This window comes from Mchenga conophoros, linkage group LG8 (genome assembly GCF_057382185.1).
Source record: "Mchenga conophoros isolate Kocher_MC1m ecotype Shallow Benthic linkage group LG8, M_conophoros_male_GT1.1, whole genome shotgun sequence".
Taxonomy (NCBI): Eukaryota; Metazoa; Chordata; class Actinopteri; order Cichliformes; family Cichlidae; genus Mchenga; species Mchenga conophoros.
The window spans coordinates 31,331,008-31,350,869 of record NC_140533.1 but is presented as its reverse complement, the minus strand read 5'-3'; the positions used below and the strand labels follow the sequence as shown (position 1 = coordinate 31,350,869).

At 43.0% G+C, this 19,862-nt stretch overlaps 1 pseudogene; it reads right to left on the bottom strand.

Annotated features, from left to right (window-relative positions):
* LOC146569242 (sodium channel protein type 4 subunit alpha A-like) overlaps positions 1-18,899 on the bottom strand; it is a 20,923-nt pseudogene extending 2,024 nt beyond the window's left edge.
* Between the last annotated feature and the right edge of the window lie 963 nt (positions 18,900-19,862).

Here is a 19,862-nt window from a genome sequence, read left to right as displayed (position 1 = left end):
CCATAGCAATAAGCTTGAAGACCATTTCTGCTGTGAAAATACCTGTAAAAACCTTTTTTAAAAAGATAAATGTTTTTTTCACCCCTTAAATCTGAGCAATGTCTTTAAAGTATTTTAAAATGTTAGGCAGCACATACCAGATTCCCCACTGACAGCATATAGTCAAACTCCGGGGTCATGGGGTAGTGCTCCATGGCCATGAAGAGGGTGTTGAGCACAATGCAGATAGTGATAGCCAGGTCAACAAAAGGGTCCATCACAACAAAGTATACTCGCTTTTTAAAGACCACCCAGGGGGTACAGCAGTCCCACTTCAGGAAAAGGTCAGCAAATTTGTACCAGCCAGGTGGGCATGGCCTCTGAGTCTCCTCCAACTCTAGAGAAAGAGGCAGAAAACAAAAGGTAATATTAAACCTCACTTAAACCTAAACTTTCAACCTAAAGTCCAAGTCTTGTTGCTTCAGGTTATAGCTGTGCTGAAATAGATCTAGCTTAACACCATGTTTGACAGGAATCTCTGCTACACACAATATATTTAGCCTCGTTATGATAAGCTCAAGACAACTCCACTGTATCGGCCTTGGATAAATTAATGAACAATGTTAACAACTGCTTGATAATCTTAGGAATTATTGCTCACACCAGAGCACCTAATGCTAAGCCTTGTGTATTTCTTCTTCACCCCCAGTGGCACCCGACACTTCCAGATGCCAGATTTCTCCACGCAGTATAAAAAAAAAACATTACCCCGAAATAGAGGTTATGTTGTTGTGCCCTCAGCTTACATTAATCAAAGCTAAACAACATATCCTAATTTTGTTAGTGTGATATCAATATTGTGTGTGTTTGGTGCTGTACCTTCCATGGCAGCTGCAGTGAGCACAGTCAGAGCACTAGCAGTTCTCTCTGCCATGCATGGTTCATCCAGTTGAAGCATGCTGTGAACGGAGCCCAGTGACTTCTCTCCGCATTCATAATCCATGGCAGACTGTAAAATAGCATAGCATAGCATAGAGTCTTTATTTAAACGCACTTTATATCCAACAATGTTGACCAAAGTGCTACAAATATAGTTTGAGAATTTCTCAAAACACATAAGTCAAGGTATGTAATTGCAGATGGACAAGGCAAAGGTTTTTAAAACACTCATACAGGCAGCACTAACTATAACTTACCTCGTTCATGGTAGGCGCTCTGATCATCAGACGTGGAATAATTCTCCCATTGCAATCTTTGACAATTTCATCACGGTCAAGGCTCTGTTCGTCATCTGCCAAATCAGACCCAGTGTGATGGCTGAGCGAGTTCTTGCTGGTTAGAGTGCCTTGGCTACCAAGCATCTTAGCCTGATTGGCAGAAGATAAGTCATTCAGTAAGAAGTCTTTGTTATTGCATTGGACAGTTTATAAAACCCTTTAAAAGATGGCTCGGCTGTAATTTTACAGTATAAAATATTACTTTATTATAATTTAGTACTGAATAGGTGACATTCCATGTCCCATCTGCTAGTCTTGGTAGCCAGGGATCGGTCCATCAGGGACACCGCTCCTGGCCACCATCCGGCTCACAATGCACCCGACCCCAACGGTGCCTCCTGCAGGAGATGGTCCTGCAGAAAGATGGGTCTTCCTGCAGGATGGGTTAGGAAGATGGCCACCAGACGCTTGCCCTCGGGCAAACTCTCCGGACCTGGCTCTAGAGTGGGGCCCTCGTAACCCTATCCTGAGCAGGGTGAACTGTTCCCTAGGTGTTCTTCTCATAGGGGTCTTCTGAATTGCTCTTTGTCTGGTCCCTCACCCAGGACCAATTTGCTATAAGAGACCCTACCAGGGGGCAGAAGCCCCTGGACAACATAGCCACTGGGAGCCCTGGGACACAAAACTCCCTACACCATGATAAGGTAGCGATTCCCTACTCTCACCTATGGTCAACCAAAAAAGAAATTGGAAAAGCTACACTACTGTGGGTAGTGACCGAAAGAACAAGATCGCGGATACAGGTGGCAGAAATGGGCTTCCTCCGAAGGGTGGATGGCATCTCCCTTTGAAATAGGGTGAGAAGTTCAAGGTGAGAAGTTCAGGGAGGAGATCAGAGTAGAGCCGCTGCTCTTCCACATCGAAAGGAGCCAGCTGAGGTGGTTCGGGCATCTGACAAGGATGCCTACTGGGCCCTCCTGGTTGAGGAGTTCCAGGCATGTCCCACAGGGAGGAGGCCCTGGGGCAGACCCAGGAAACACTGGAGAGATTATATCTCTCGGCTGGCCTGGGAACGCCTTGGTGTTCCCCCGGACAAGCTGGAGGAGGTGGCTGGGGAGAGGGAGGTCTGGGCTTCTCTGCTTAGGCTGCTGCCCCCGCAACCCAGAAGAAGGTGGAAGGATGGATGGATAATACTGAATAAAAAGAAGAAAACAAAGTTTTTACTATGAGCCATAGGATGGCAAAAACCAGTACTGGGATTTTGGCTAAAAGGCTTGAAGGTGAGACTAGTTTTGACCTGTAATAATACTCTAAACGTTTGAACACGTGGACAGCATGGGAAGTTATTGTAAAGTAATATAAATTTGGCAATGAGTCAGGGATTGCTGGGACACTAAATCCAAATAGTTGTGGTTAAAAGTGGTTGTTGTGGCACATATTTGTGTCTTATACACTTTGCATATTCAGTTTTATTTTGAATTTGATCCAGGCAAAGACCAATCTCTTCCAGTCATCCAGGAGGAATTTAGTGTTAATCAGTGCATTTTTCAGGAAGGAAAAAGCACCACGTCACAAGGCAAAGTAAATAATAGTTTGAATCTATGACCAAGAGTCTCCCTAGATCACATCCCTTGAAAAGCATCCGGTGCCAGAAAGAACTGCATATAAAGAAGGAGGTTCAACACTGTAAATACTGTCTCTGTGTATAAGTTTGATTTATTTGCCAATAATAGTCTTTGAAACTTGCATCAAAAATGCTTTTGATTGTTTTTGGAAAAAATAATAAATCAAGCAAATGGAACACAAATTTGTTTGCCATTTGTTTTAATCAGTTTTTGAACTAATTCTGATTTCAGTGTAACAGGCCGGTGCAAGTTACCTGCTCTTGATTCTTGACTTGCTCTAGTAGTCGCTGGAACTCCTCCTCTTTTTCGATGGCCTCTTGCCGAGTTGCCTGATTCTGTTCGTCATAAGCCATGGCTACCACAGCCAGGATAAGATTGATGAGGTAGAAGGAGCCCAGAAAGATAACGACTACAAAGAACATCATGTATGTCCTACCAGCTGCCCTCATGATCTGTTTTAAGAACAGAAAAGAAGCTACGAGGACTAAGGACAAATTTCTTCACAATACATTTTTAAAATTAAAGCATAAACTGTAATGAAGCAAATGAAAGAAGAGCCAACCAGCTGGAAAAGGTTCTCCCAGTAGTCCTGGGTCATGAGCCTGAAAGGGCAAGGAAGGCCCAGCCAAAAGAATCAAAGCTGGTGTAGCCAAAGTTTGGGTTCCTCCCAGCCTTCATGCATGTGTATCCTTCGGGGCACTTCCTGTCAGCAGAGAAGAAAAGTTATCCAACTACATCTGGACTCCCAGCCTCCAAATCACACTTGCAACCTTTCTAAAACTTCAGTTAAGGCTCATGTCTGGACTGAAACTCCAGTACCCCAAATAAAAGACAAAATTAGCACTGTAGCATCTTTGTGGTGATACGCACCCAGCATCGGAGCTGTTTCCACAAATCAGAGCATCTTGGCTGCCTTCCAGAAAGTATTGATTCTCTATAATCAACCAAAAAAAGAAATTGGAAAAGCTACACCTTTACACCACTGTGGACAATATTGATTTAAAATTACAGATGAAAAACTTAGAGATTAGATGAAAAATACCTGAGTTTTCAATATATTCAGTGAAATTGAAGGTGCTGTTGGTATATGTATCATTTAAGCCAATGGTGTCGTTGAAGTCCACTGTGTTATTGGATGAAGAGGTGCCGTTAAAGATTTCAAACATGGTGTCATTTGTTTGGATGGGCCATCGCACACATTTCTGTCGCAGGTTTCCCATAAAAAGCTGAAGACCAACGAGTGCAAAAACCGCAAGGGCGAAGACTGTCAGAATCATCACGTCCCCCATTTTCTTCACTGACTGGATCAAAGCAGCCACAATTGTTTTCAAACCTGACAAAACACAATTGATACATGAGTGGTCTATATTTGGAAGTCTCAAAAACCAGTAAAAATAATGTGTACTGAGTGGAGTTAAACTATTAGTGTTATATTAAAACAGAACGCATACCAGGAATCACAGTAATTGTTTTAAGGGCTCGAAGCACACGAAATGTCCTCAGAGCAGACACATTGCCGAGGTCAACGAATTCAGTGACGTAACTGGGAAAAGGCACAAACATATCAAGGAAATGGTTTCCGTGCCACCCGATGTAAGCAGAGGTCTCATCATAAAACATAAAAATAAAACAAAAACATTGGCAGCGGCCAGCGGTACTCTGTGTTTGTGTGTTTCCGATTTTTAATAGATACACCTGTGGTAATTTGAAAATCCTAGGTGACTTCCTTCTTGAATTATCACATTCACAAACTTGGGTGTCTATGTTGCCCACCCTCCCGGCAAGGTGACGACAATACCCCATCAGAATTTTACAGCCGAGGTGTAAAAAGGGAACCACACTAGCAGCTAATAAGACAGGTACACTGTTCTGATGTAATGAAGCAAATGGAAAAACATTTGGTTTTAGTCAATCTTTTACTAAAACCAAATGTCTTTGTTGGATAACCTTCAGTGGTTATATTGCACCAGCAAAAAGGGTGGAGTTCCTACTGTCATTTAAGTACTAACAACTATTTACCAAATGCATCTACATAGTTTAAATAAACACACAAGCAGATACTTACGCCATGCTGATCACCATGAAATCCAGCCAATTCCATGGATCTCGAAGGAATGTAAAAGATCCAACACAGAAACCTCGAGACAACACTTTAACTGTTGCCTCAAAGGTATAAATACCAGTAAAGACATACCTACAAAGAAAATAATCAGAATTAATTATCCAAACTACTGTGTGAGGTGTGACCTGTGAATAATCAGTGATGAGCTACTTACTCAACAGTTTTACTCCATGCTGGTGGGTTGCTCATTGTCATGAACACGCAATTCGATAGAATTGTAATCATGATGAACATGCTAAATAATTTAAGTCAGGATTAAGGAAGCGTACAAGAATACTGTCACACCATTCAAACTAAAATACACTCAATAAATCAAAAGGATATGAATGTATGAGAATTTTGATGGCTCCTCTCCTAACCAAACTAAAGGGGCTCAGAATGTTGCACGCCGGTTCTGCGTTGAACCTGAAGATCGTGTTTCCTTTGGTGATCACAATGAATGTCTGAAAAACACAAAATTATCTATGAAGTTTGTAATTTTTTGCACAAAAAACAACATTTCAATTAATTCTCTAAGAGACCCTGCATGGAGCTGCAATGACACATTTTAAGATACAGTCGAGTTTATTAGAGCCTGAGTGTGCAATGTGTTTGTGTGCTTCAGCAGAGCTTTTTCTTCCATGTGTGCTCATACTGACTTTCTGTGTTTCATAGAAGGGGTCTATGTCCTCCAGGGGTGTGTTGAGCAGCTCTGGTGGAGGGTCCCCAAAGATCATGGGCAGACCCTTGCCTGCCTCCAGATCAGCATTCGGGGTTGCTGGTTCCTCGTCATCAGCCTTTACTTCTGCTGCCTTTTTCCTTTCCTCCTCGAGCCTCTTGATCTTCGCCAGTGATTCCAGAGTAAAGGGGCGAAACGCATCGGTGCCTGGGGGAGGAAGCAGCAGCACCATCTTTGCATTGCGAAGGGATACCGCCTTGCCGGGGTTTCCCTAGAAGGAGCTGGTGGGAGGACAGTGAATGAACAGAGAGAATATAAAACAACCATAGATTTTTAAATAGGTCCAGGTGTCACATGCAGATAGGACATACAAAAACCTTCAACACAAAGCAAATCAAAACATGAGCTTTACAAATTTACATAACCCGTATAACATTGCCTTTTCTAACTAACAATATGCATCAGATGCCCAGGTGAACTCTTGTTTGTCTTGACTGTTGTGCATCTTGGGTTCTTGGGTCTGACTTCTTGTCCTCCTCGGCTGCTTTGTGCAGCTTGTGCAGTGCTATTTTAAGTGTCACTGAGCAGAGAGCCACTTTAAGGATGCTTCTAAAACTCATTCAGGTGGAACTTAAAAAGCAGTTTTGAATGGTTGCAATCAGCTCAAGCAGCCTCATCAGATCCACAATGTGATGCAGATGTAAACAATAACTAAAGGTTAAAGGTTGACTGAAACCTCAGTGTGTAGTTTAACAGTCTTGTGATTTATAAAACTGCTTCTCTGCCTGCTACTTTACAAACATGTTATACATGTTATAAATGTAATAACCTTAAAAAAAAGATTTATGAACACTTGTTGCAACTTTACGATAACCTTCAAAATGATGGTTTACAAACCAATTATGGACCAAATACACCAGTAAACATTAGGAGTTGTTGTACATTTGCTGATACACTCAGTGCCAAATGTAACTCAAATAACTCATTATAACCAAGGCATGCAGAACACCACCTCCAAACACATAGCATATCAAACCTTCAAGCAGATGGGCTACAGTGGTGGCACTCCTGTCAGCTAAGAACAGAAAACTTAAGGCTATAATTCACACACAAAAAAACTGCATAATAAAAGACTGGAAATATGATGCCTGGTCTAAGCATTCTTGATTTGTGCTGCAATGGACATGAAAGCATGGATCCATCCTGGCTTGTATCAATGATTCAGGCTGGTGGTGGTGGTGGTGTAATAGTGTGGGGGATATTTTCTTGGTCCACTTTGGGCCCTTCAATGGCAGGAAAGCATTGTTTAAAGTATTGTTGCTGTCTAAGTCCAATCTTTTACAGCAACAGTAAATGGATGGACTGGTACTTATATAGCAGCTTTCTTCTCAGAATAAGACCTCAAGGAGTTTTGTATTACGTGCCTCATTCACCCATTAGTACACAGTGCTTTTATCTACACCTAAGCACTTTTACCTAACATTCACTCACTCACAAGCCAATGGATGCAACTCAGGGATCAGAGGGGATCAATCCACCAACCTTCTAATTGGTAGATAAACAACTCTTCCACCTGAGCCCTAGCCACAGTTGCCCCAGCTGTTTGCCCACCCTCTGATGCCTACTTACAGCAGGAGAGTGTGCCATGTCACAGAGCTCAAATCATTTCAAACTAGTTTCTTGAACATGACAATGAGTTCTAAAAAGCGTCCTCAGTCTCTAGATCTCAATCCAACAGAGCACCTTTGGGATATGGTGAAACAGGAGATTCATTCATGCATGAGCAGCCAACAAATCTGCAACAACTGTGTGATGTGGTTGCCTCAATTTGGACCACAATCACTGAGAAAGGTTTTCAGCATGCCTTTGGATCCATGGCATAAAGAACTGAGGTGGTTCTGAAGGCAAAAAGAGGATTCAACCCAGAACTAGCAAAGGTATATCTAGGCTGTGTACATTTTACTGACAAAGATAGGAAATGGCTGGACCTTTGCAAAAGCACATAAACCTATGATGATCTGAAGCCAAATGTAAACACACCCTGCATTTCTCTACATATGTCCTAAATACAAAGAATTAATTATAGGTCTTAGTTGCTCTAATGTGTGTCCAAACACCTCACCATCTCTCATTTCTGCCTTCTACCTTCTGCTTTACATCTTCAGCCCAGCACTGCCCCCTCACCTCACCCTCCTCGCCCACCACTGCACCACAAGCAGTTAAAAGTGACCATATGGTAGCAAAATGATTAGACAGACTTAGGACAGGGTCCTGGACTTTCCCACCACTCTAAAGATACCGTGACATTAGTTGTCTACATCGGATTACTTATTACCTTAGCAGGCGCTTCACATCAGGTCCAAGCAGCATTTTCTTACATCCTTTGATGTGTTTAGCAGCCAGAGGAGATCACTTTTGTCTGCAGGAGCTAAAGTTAGCTCCCACTGTGCTGGACATGATCATTTATTAAATCAAATATATGTCTCTATATGACTAATGAATAAGACGAATAACATCAGCATCCTACAGAATAAATAAACATTTCCCCTTAGGAATTTGCCCAAGAACAACAATATTAATATACAGTTATATGCTAATTTCAAGTAGGAAAACAAAGCATAACTGGAGCCTTAAACTGAAAAGAATAATTAATACAATCTAAGAAACACACTGTCTACAAGTCAAGTACCAAAAGTTTGGATTTTCTTAAATAAGGCTGCACAAGAAGGAATTACATAACACCAAATCACCAAAACAGGCAACGAAGACTGTACAAAGAAAAAGGTTCTTGAGTTCACATACATAAGTCAACATGATGGCATAAACAGACTGATGCACTGATCAAAGACGTGAACGTGCAGTTATACTTGCTCGAACCACTTCACTCGAACATAAAATTCTGCATTCACACACATGTGAAGACACGCACACGCTCGCACAGATACGGTGGCTGCCCAGCTGCTACAGGCAATCAAGACGGAGCGTCGTGTTACAGAAGCCCGATGACTCTGCTCATTCCTTCCTGGCTGAGTCTTTGCCCTGTGCCTTACATCCCTCCGATAAACAGGACAGCATGCCAACTTATCTTACCACGCTTCTTCTCTTTACCTTCTATTAAACCCAAGGCCCCCAAATATACAGTAAGCTTCCACGTCTGCACCCTTACCAAACCCACCCACTATTCCGCCACATGGCATTTGAGACTCTCGTTCTTTCATTCAGTCATTACCATCTTTACCCTATCACTCATCAAACTCATTACCCTATCACCATCTTTTCTCCTAATCACAACAAAACACAAACCAGACTAACTCTGTGGTCCCCTGAAATAATACCAATAAATTGGTCTGCATGTCCTTTATTTATGACCATTCACCTATAAAACCAGGCTATTTCAGTTGGGCAGATCTGCACCTACCCAGTAATCCCTTCACACCCCCTTCTTAGCGCCAGTTTCCTCTCTCATCATCCCGTTTCAAAACCCCCATTTTGGACCCCGAGGGCCTCGCTGCTCGCGACCCTAAAATACACATCGTGAGATTGGATGTGTTTCTACGTGGCTTATGGGGCAAATTTCCTGATGGCGTTACATCACTCCATAACTGCTGAAAGCAAATGTCCTTTAAAGAAAAAAAAAAAAGAGCTAGGTCCTTCAGTATCAAAAAAAAAGTCTTCATGAGTTGGTTGTTCCCTCATAAGTTAGGTAAGTAATACGTTTCGTCACCATTTTTTTAAACTGCAAATATCAGTGTGTGTTTCCCCACAGGAAAGAGCCAGCACTGAAAGAGCCTGCGATATTCTGTGTCAGCCAAAGGAGATTCTTGATATCTTACTCCTCAATAAACCATTTACAAACCGTAAATAAAATCCTGTCTAATTTTGAGTATAAGCACCAAGAAAGCATTTGGTTCACTGTTTTAAATAATCAGGTCCTGTACTTAAGTAAAAGTAATAATCTAAAATCACTTAGTTTTCAGTAGGTCTTTAACATCAAAGTTGCTGCAGTAAAATAAGCCCCAGAACGAGGAGCCGTCTTGATAACTGTCCAAATGTTTTAATTGGTGGTTACTAATAGAAGGTTTGGTTACCTTCTGAGGGCAACCTGATAAGTAAAAGAGGTCTTGAGATGATTAATTAGAGACAGAAGCCATACAGACATTTGAAACACTTTTTTTCTTTTTTGTTTTGAAAAATACTGGAGACATTTTGAGTCAAACAAATATTGAAATGGTTGGGACAGTGTGTAAAATGTAATTTTTTCACATTTTATTCAGTGTAGCAAATTGAAAACACGACATCTTTAAAAAATACACATGTAGTTGGACTTTTCTACAAGGAAGCTGTTCTGTTTGAATAGGTACAGTACAGAGTTTAACATTATTTTGCTGAAATATGCAAGGCCTTCCCTGAAGAAGACTGCGTATGTTGCTCTAAAATATCTTTCAGAATTGATGGTGCCTTTCCAGATGTGCAAGCTGCCAGTTCCACAAACACCCCCATACTGTCAGAGATGCAGGCTTTAGGATACAGAGCTGATAAGAAGCCGAATGTTTCCTCTGCTCTTTAGTCCAGAGGACATGGTATCCATGTTTTCCAAAAGAATTTCAAGTTTTGATTTGTCAAAACCCTTGACCATCGTCTATTTTCACTTCTGAAAAACAGTCTCTCTATATTTTATACTCAGTCATGTTACTGACCCATTGCCAGTTAACCTAATTAGTTGCCAAATGTTCCTCCAGCAGCTTCTTTTTACCACCACTTATTTTTCCTGTCTTTTGTTGCCCCCATTGCAACTTTTTTGAGATGTGTTGCTGTCATTAAATTTGTTTTCATGAAACAGAAAAATTTATCCTATGTTCTATTGTGAATATTGGTTCCTGAGATTTGCAAATCATTACATTTTACAAAGGCTCCTCACATGGACTCATAATTCAGAAGCCCTCTACAGAAAAGGGCAGAGCAGGCTGTACCTGCTGTGGAGACTCAGGTCGTTTGGAGTGGAGGGCCCACTCCTGAAGAAATTCTATGACTCTGTGGTGGCCTCAGCTATCTTTTACGGTTTGGTCTGCTGGGGTGGCAGCATCTCTGCTGGGGACAGGAAGAGACTGAACAGGCTGATCAGAAGGGCCAGCTCTGTTCTAGGATGCCCTCTGGACCCAGTGGAGGTGGTGAGTGACAGGAGAACGGCGGCTAAGCTGTCATCCCTGTTGGACAACATCTCCCACCCCATGCAGGAAACTCTGACAGCACTGAGCAGCTCCTCCAGTGGCTGCAGCACCCATGGTGTGGGACGGAGAGATTTCGCAGGTCTTTCCTCCCCACTGCTGTCAGACTGTACAACAAAGACTCCAAACACACACATCCACACAGATGCAATAACACTAAGTGCAATACTCTTTTCTAACATGGTTGTATTTTTACTCAGTTGTATATAGAATTTGTATTCTATTTTTTATCCTATTGTGTATTTTATTCTATTTTATTCTACTGTATATAGTATTTTATTTTATTCTATTCTGTACAGTTGTGTACTGTATTTATTCTTATTATATTCTAATTTTTGCTACATAACTTTTGCACTGTCCACTTCCTGCTGTGACACAACAAATTTCCCACGTGTGGGACTAATAAAGGTTATCTTATCTTACATTTTGGGAACTGGTGTTGTTGGACTATTGACATGTTTTGTGAGGTTTTGGTTTAATTGAAAAAAAAAAAAAAGACCCGGGGTAGCGGTCATGTCCGGTTAGGGGCTCTGTTGGCTCTCAGGTGACTGTTTCCTCGCGGCTGCGTGCAGCGGGGCTAGGGGAGGGTCTGTGCTGACGGACGTGGGTTACTGACCTGGTAGCCTGGCTGCCCCTGGGTGGGTTCGGGATGGGCGTGAGGTTCTGGGGGCGCTCCGTCTCTGGGCTGGGGCCCGGGACGGGCCTCGGGGGCTTGGGTCCTGGTTGGTGTGTTGCCGGGGCTGTGGGCGGGTGGGTGCATGGGGGCCCACCCCTGGAGCAGGGTGCCGCCGGTGCATCGAGCCACCTGGGGGGCTCTTCAACTGGTGGGGGAGATTGTCACATCTTGCAGGAGCTTTCCTCTCCTCGGGAGCTCTCTCTGCAGGAGGGGGAGATACAGGAGAGGTGGAGGAAGATCTCAGCCTGGGTGTTTATTGTCTTATGTAGTCTGGAAGATGAGTGGATGGTGGGGTGGGTGCAGTTTTTTCTGTGGTGGGGTTGGGTGGACTGTCCCGGGCTCTGTGGGGCCGGGAGGCGCTGCTGCACTGGGTCCCGGTCTGGATGGGCCTGGGCCCCCTTTCCCTGGCGGGTCGCGGAGTATGGGGGTGCCTACTGGGGTCAGCGGGGGAGCTGGCCCCAGGGAGGGGTCACCTGCCCCTCCCTTCCTTCCCTCCCCATCTCCAGCTGCCTCCCTCTTCCCGCTCCACCACAACCACCCACACATGCAGGACCTTGGAGTAGGGGTATGTCACCAGGGTGCAGAGGAGGCTACCCCCCCCGGTCCCCTTCTGGCTGCCTCTGCCTCAATTTTATCCCACAACTTAGACATTCACATTACTCTCACTCTCATTACACATACATATAGGATCTTGGGGGTGGGCACAATACACGGAATCCAAAGTACCATCAGGGTGTACACCCCACCCCTGGCGTCGTTGCCCACCTCTCAATTTTAAATACACGTAGACATTGAGGGCTAGCAGGAGGGACCATGTGTTTACCTGCTGCTCTCTGGCAGGTAGCTCCATGCCCTCCTGGGTTTTAAATGCACCTTAGAACACACATGCATCAACACTACAATGAGCGGGTGGAGGGAGGTTTGGAGTCTTCTCTCACCCCCATTCTCTGCGACCTGCTGGAGCGGGGGGGCTAGGAGGAGGAGTTGGCCGTCCGACTGCGGTCTGGAGTGTGGGCCTCCCTGCTGCTGCGGAGTCGGGGCGGTCTGCCTCCCCCCACCGCAGGGAAAAGGGTAATACCACCTGGGTCTGGGTGCAGTTCCCCCTCCAGGGGCAAGGGTACCTAGACCCGGTTTGTAGAGTACGCTTGGGGAGTGTGATCGTGTGTACAGCGTCTCTTTATGTCTGTCTCCACGTTGGTTGAGTGTGGAGTAAGTGCATATGAGAGCATGAGGGTGGGAATGGATGTTTGTATATGTGTGTGCCTGTATTTCTGTGTCTATATGTCAGGTTGGGTGTCAGGCGCCACCTCTCTGGGGACATCTCAGGCCCTCCAAGGTTTGGAGGCCTATCTCCCCCTACCACCACTTCCCCTGCCAGTGGCGGACTCCCTCAGACATCGGTGCGTTGGTGGTTCTTTGTGTCTGGGGGTGGGCGTCCAGGTACACACCGGCTCACTCCTTGACGGCCGCTTATCGGGGCCTGGAGCCTGGGGCTCGCTCGGGCCACTTCGGAGGTGGGGTGCCCCTGGCCTCTCGGCCTGGGGCTCGGTCACTCAGGCACGGCTGGCTGCCGGCGGAGCTCACGGGCGCGTCACTGCAACTCCCCCTGGCTTCTGCTCCGCGGCTGCTGAGTGAGCCCTCATCTGGGACTCTCCTCAGCTCTTTCTGGGACAGTGGCGCGGCTGCCCCTCTGTTGGTCTTCCTTGGTCTCTTGTGTTCTGGGGGCCTCTGGATGTCTGGAGTTTTGATCTCCTCCATACCTGCTTCATGCCCTGGAGGACGGGGCTGTGGCCCCCCCCACACCCTCTAGCAGATCATTACATGAAGGAACCTTTTAAAAAAACAAGCGCGTCCATGCTCACAGGTGTACACACGGGTGATCACACCCACAAACTACACCCTTTTTGGCTCCTACCTCAAAGCACACTGTGTTCTGTTGATCTTATGTGCTGCACAATAATGTTTAATATTTAGTATTTACTGTCATATTCCCATATATCATTGTGATGTTGTTTATTCTATTACTCTTGTTCTCTTCTGCTTGTTTTCTTTTTTCTTTCTCAGCAGGTGATCCAGGTGATTGATATATGCATTTTTTATTCTTTTTTTTTTTTCTGCTCATTCTGTTGGTTTTTGGTTTTTGCCCTTCTCCCCCGTCCCTCTTCTCAGCTGTTTCTCTTCCCCTCTTTCTTTCTCCCCTTCTTTCCCCCAGTCAAGTCTGTCCCGTATTCAGTAAGTGAAAATAAAATAAACAATAAAAGGTGAATCAAATGGACCATTACGGCAAGGCTGGGATGGTCAATTTGGTAAAGTAAATCCGTTGGGCATCTTTCTTTGCCTTTAGACAACAATTCTGATGGCAAAAGAGCCAAACGGGACAGGCAAAAAAAAAAAAAAAAAAAAGAGTGGAGAGTAAAAGGGGATTTATTGAAATGCATTCTTGAAAGTATTAGCTATTAAAATTGACCAGAGTAAAAACCTAGTATGGTATTTGTAAAAAATAAAAATTAAAAAAAGGAAGAAGAAGAAGAAAGAAATAAAATTAATCCAATAGAATATAAAGTACAATCTCGCCTTTAAAATATAGTTGCATTAATATTTATCATACTTTATAAGTTCTTTATTATTTCATTAAGTATAGTTCTTGAAAGGTCCTTTCCTCCACTGGTTTTATCTTGAGAGTAAAACTTAAGACACATCATCACGGCCATGCCTCCATGCTGTCAGACACAGTTGGAAACAGAGGAGGGAATGTCGGATTTCAGAAGCCTTCCCCGACAGTAATATATATATCACCTTGCATGTCAGTGGACACCGTGTGACCTGAGACATTCCAGCTGAGGATATAGACGGGGTAATGTAGATACCTCTTCGTTACATTATATGGCTGGGGAATGCAATTGCCAATATTCGCCTCTGGAAACCAACTCAGCTGGCTTTTGGCTTTTATCACAAGGGCAGGTTGAGTTCAGATGGTGATACAGAGTGTGCTGTATACTCAGAGACAGTAAATACATTTCATTTAACCACCATTAACCCTCTCAGGCTCAAATTAAACCTTTTGTTGCTAATGCACAACCAAGTCCTGCAGTGGTACTTCTGAGTAAAAAAAACTCATAAAATATGTATGTGGGGTAATCAGGTTGTTCGTTTTTAACTTCCAAATCGGCAATGCCTGCCTTGAGAGGGTTAATCAAACACCAACTCCTCAAGTTGCTAACATAATCAGAAGAGCAATGAGATCTTGAGGGGAAAAAAATGTCACATCAAACAAGCATGACAGCAGCTTGGAGTTCAAAGACAAATCTTGTGGTCACACAGCAGACATCTCAGTCCCTTCAATGCACATAATTGAGTGCTGTGTAATTATAAATGACAGCACCACAGAGCAAACAAGGACCTTTATTCACACATCCTTTGGCATTTGCCATCCTCCTGTTCCCTTTTTTCTCACGGGGTCAACTTACAAAACTGTAGTTTGCTCTCACATTGTCATCCACCAATTACCCATATATTTCATACTCTCACAGGAAGCCACACTAACAGAAACTGCACCTGTTGCTTCTCCCTGTGGTGTTACTGTATGCTACTACCATAGGCATAGATTTCAGGGGGGATGCAAGGTATAGAAATGTTTAAGAAGCACTACAAAGGGGAAAAGTGCAACAGCATTACTCAGAGATAAATGCCTCCTATATTGTTCAGTCTTTATTCTTCAGTAATGGGTCTAAGCATGCTACACCCTCAACCTCTAGGTGACTTCTTTCAATCACAGGTTGCTTACTGGAAGCCAGCCTGTTTCCAAACAATCACAACCCGACTTGGACTAAATGCAATCACTCTGGGCAGATTGGTAAATAACTGCCATCTAATTTGTAAAGACAGCTTGCCAACATATAGCTCAATGAATCTTAGTCAGTCTGTGCCAATGAGCACAACTTGTCTGCACTGCATCTCTTTGCAATGGTAGACTTAACTGATTGCCACCTGGTTAATGCACTGGCTACATAGACGAGAGTGGTATCAAATCTGGTCCCTGTCTACAAAGTAACTCTTTCAGATGAAATTAGATCACAAGTTCAATGCACATGGTCACAGTACTTTTAGCCATGCTAAGGTCTACAGTCTATTTTCCCTTGTGTGACTGTAGCATTAAATAAGTTTATATTTGTAATCATCAACCGGTACCAAGATTTTTACTTTTCCTTTACAAGAAGTTATTTCCAATACAAGTTGATGTAGAAAAGGCAGAACAAGTGCAAATTGGCCCAAATACCACATCTAAAGTGGCTCTCGCAATGCTCAAACCAAACCAAAGTGCATGGATACCAACAGACAAATCATAGCAGGGGCGTAATTTCCAGGGGGTGTAGGGGGGTTATGGACCCCCCCCCCCCCCCCCCCCCAAAAAAAAAATAATCAGACCCAACCAATATAACCCCCCAATAAAGTTATGAATTATTTTGCATAAATAGGCTGTTCATTTTCTTTACTCATTTCAGTTATTACCAGCAAAATAGTTGCATATTTAATCATCTGGGAATTTACCCAGATTCATTTATTTATTTAGACAGAGATCTTGAATAGCTATAGATTTTTAATCCAGACTTTCATTAAAGAAAACTGCCTAATAATGTGCTTCTGGCTGACTACAGCGACTGCTTACATAAATGTTTGAGCTCCTGGAGGGTGACGACTTCAAAACATCATGATACTAATAGAATATGAGATTTCAAGTGGGGAAAGTCAGCCTTAGAGCTAACGCAGATGTCACGGTCTGGAGTCTGTGGATTCCGTGTTTATGTTTTAAGTTGATTAATATTCTGTGGTTTTGTTTATTTTGGGTTGTTTGTGATTATTCCCAGTGTCTAGTGTTCTCTGTGCTCTTGTCTAATTACCCCAGCTGTTTCTCCCTCCTTTTTCTCATTCCCTGATTGTTTCTGTGTGTATATAAGCCCTGTGTTTTTACCTGCTTTTTGATGGTTTGTTTGTGTTTTGCCCTGTCTCCATGTGTTGCCATTTAAAGGGTTCAAGTTTGCTTTTGTTAGTTTTTTCCAGTTTAGGTTCTGCACTTGCCATCATCACTGCTATTTGTACCGTCACTGTCAAAATAATGCTCACTCACATCAGAGGCTGTGCCTGCATCTTGGGTCCTAATTTCCACACTCCACACAGCCTGCCATCGCAGCTGTGACAGCAGGAGATCACCACTGAAGCAAGCTTGTTTTAAAAAGAGTTACAGTTATTTCCATCATTACGGATGATTCGTTTGTGTATTTTATTTTTGTATGTATTAATTTATTTATTTTTGTCACGCAGGATTACTCAAAATCTTATTGATGGCACTGCATGATTCTATCTGATTGTGGATATAGAAACTTTCTGATGGATTTTTTTTTTTTATCATAAGGTGATAAGGCAAATTTAGACATTTCATATCACCTCACCTTACAGCAACACATGAAAATGAAATAAGAAAAACTGTGAGACATCATTTTGACGCCACAAAGGAAATATCACAAAAAAATCCAGAGATAGAGGCGCAATTCATGCATTGTGAAGAGGGAATTCTCAGCATTGGTGGTGGTATGAAAGCTCTCTTCCTGTAAAATTGTCCTCTGGTCTGATACAACTTTCTAAACAGATTTCTGTGGTCTCAAACTGACCCATTTGGCCTTTGCACTCAGTGAGCGGAAATCTGAGTAGATTACATGTGGAAGTGATATGGAGAATATTCCATCCAGCTTGTGTGGGACCAGGGGGAGCTATTATCATAACCATAACACCAACAGAGACCTTAAAAAACAGACATCTATATGAGGGGCTGCCAATGTTTGAACCATCTCACTAAATAATATTTCAAAGACAAACAATATTTTAAAGACAAATACACTGCATCAGGTAGCTGAATAAATTAGATCATGTTTTTTAGAAAAAATCTTTACTTATCTTTAACCTTATTTCACCTTTTGAATACTGTGGAAAATACAGAGCCCCGGCCAGGCAGTCACATGGTCTTACTTGGTGAAAGTAACTCAAAACCGACACCTTCTGCATCCAAGAACATCTGATACAAGACACACAAACACACTCCTGGAGAAGAAGCCAACAGATCTCTCCATAAAATTTCCATTTTGTGCATATGAAAAAACACACATATGTATTTACACCAGATATGTCAGGTCACAAGTAAGAAGGTTAGGGAAGAATGCAGAACAGAAACTACAACTTTGTATTTTTAAATTTAAATATGAACTAAAATTGTGAAAATAAAATTTAAAAATGTTTTAAAATGCCCCCTGAGGTCCCAACCCATGTTGGAAGTTGCACTGATCCTACTGCTTGGCCTCCACTGTGTAAGTCCAGCTGTTACATAAGATCTGCAGGTGCATTGTTGGCAGCCTCTAACAGGAACACCAGCCTCCGGGTTTTTGACGCCGCTTTGCCTGCATGGAGCCAGGCTGTATGCATAGTCCTGGACCTCTGATTTTGGCAGCATGGATTAATGGAAACGGCTGGGTAGGAGCATCCACAGCATCACAGGATCTTGCCCATCTGCTATGAAGACATGAGCTAAAAATACAACTCTGTCTCTGCAAGAGGAAGCGTAGTGGGGGTTTTGAGAAGGTTGCAGTGTCCACACTGGACATTACAGCTACGTGCCACATGGGAGTTTCACCTCGCAGGTGTAGAAACGGCCCTGTTGTGATGTTCACATACGCTTTCCCTGCGTTACTATTGCATAACATTTGCAATGAAATAATTTGTCACAGCTTATGTATGCACACAAACAACCACATGCTTCCTCATAAACATATTTAATAAGCTTTTGTGAAGCCATAAATCTGTCTGGCTCAATTACAGTGTATTTCTGGAACAAATCCAAAGCCTCTCTTATCAAAAAGCTTTTCATTTATTTATTTTTTTTTGATTGGCGCGGAAGTACGCAGTACCCAGCCACAGAAAACTGTGAAGGTTTCACCCCAGTCCAAATAAGAAGAGCATAAAATCAAGTGATTCTAAAGAATAGCTTAACTGCCCTCATCTTAAAATCTGGAAGATACCAAACTTGTCCGTTTAATTTCAAGTAAGGGAGCAAATATAGCAAACTCACAACCAATGAAGACACCAAACAGCGCCAAATAATGATCAAACCCCTCCCGAAACTGCAGCCAGACAGGCAACTTTTTCCGAGTCTTAACTTAATGCAGGAGCCACCTCCAGGCTCATGGAAGGCAACAGAATACAGGTGGTGCGTTACCTTGCACGGGAACAGAAATATTTCCACAGAATCCAAGAAAATAGAAAAATAAAACAGTGTCTTCTTTCAAGTCTTACACTGAGAACGCAATTCTTCTCCTTCCAGCGCGGGGCTGCAAGGCGGCTGTTGCTGGCGCAGTGTGGCGTCCTGCGCTCTGGTCCTGCAGTGAAATCGGAGGAGTCGCTGCAGGTAAAATCAGACCTTTGACACTTCGGTACCGGAATCACGTCCCGTTCCCACACCGCTGGTCGCTCCTGAGCGCATTTCCCAGAGTGAGACTCGATTACTATTATTTTGTGGCAGAGAGAAGAAAAGAACCGCGGCAGCGCTGATGAACGGAGCGCACGACGGTTTCTTCTCCCCAGCACGGACCCATGAGCGCATGATTCCTCTCACTTAAAAGTTTTGGAGCATAATCTGTTGAGCATTATAAAAATAAGGAACTGAGAGCTGAAGTAGTTTTGGGTTTTGCCAGAATGTGAAAAATCTGCACATTAAGACCTTCTGGTGACATAATACGTTTGCATCAGCACTTCGGAGAGTGCTGATATAAACACAGAGGAGTTAAACATAGCCTGAAAACAGGACTGCAGGTGTTTGGTTGAATTTAATGAAAAGAAAAGAAAAGAAAAGAAAAAAAAAACCTTAAAATCTCAGCTCTGTTCACCAATAAAATATTTAAATCAGAGGTGTTAAACTTATTGTATTTCAGTATTCTTGTGTGTTTGTAATCCATTTATCTGATTTCAGAAATAAACTTGAGCATACTTTGCAGGTTCGTACACGAGAAAAACAAATGTACAGTTTGAAAATCTGGATTAATTTTTTTTTCCAGATGTTTATGAGCCTAAATAATAAACATCTATATTAAAACTTTCTCTTACAATAACTGTTTCCACTGTGAGCTATTATGTCAGCTGTGTGGCTGATACCATCCTTACAGACTGGAGCCAATAGAAATATATTGCATCAATAAGTGGGATGTGAGGATAATGGATGAAACTCCTGTGTGAACTCATAGTGGGACACCTTCCCCTTGTTATCAGGCCATTCTGATGTCAACAGTTCGGTATTTAACAATGTGCATCAGTTTTGACCA